Source organism: Myotis davidii, unplaced genomic scaffold, assembly GCF_000327345.1.
Source record: "Myotis davidii unplaced genomic scaffold, ASM32734v1 scaffold2707, whole genome shotgun sequence".
Lineage (NCBI taxonomy): Eukaryota > Metazoa > Chordata > Mammalia > Chiroptera > Vespertilionidae > Myotis > Myotis davidii.
The window spans coordinates 186,535-186,816 of NW_006297818.1; positions in this window are offsets into that span (position 1 = coordinate 186,535).

Consider the following 282-nt stretch of genomic DNA (forward strand, 5'->3'; position numbering starts at 1 on the left):
TCTGAAGTGGAAACAACAACAAAAACATGGCAAAGGGAAAAGTGGGTGTCGCTTCTTGCTGGGGGCAAGCCTCTCATGGGACACAATTCCTTTCTTTTCTTTTAAAATATATTTTATTGATTTTTTACAGAGAGGAAGGGAGAGAGATAGTTAGAAACCGATGAGAGAGAAACATCGATCAGCTGCCTCCTGCACACCCCTCACTGGGGATGTGCTCGCAACCCAGGTACATGCCCTTGACGGGAATCGAACCCGGGACCCTTCAGTCCGCAGGCCGACGCT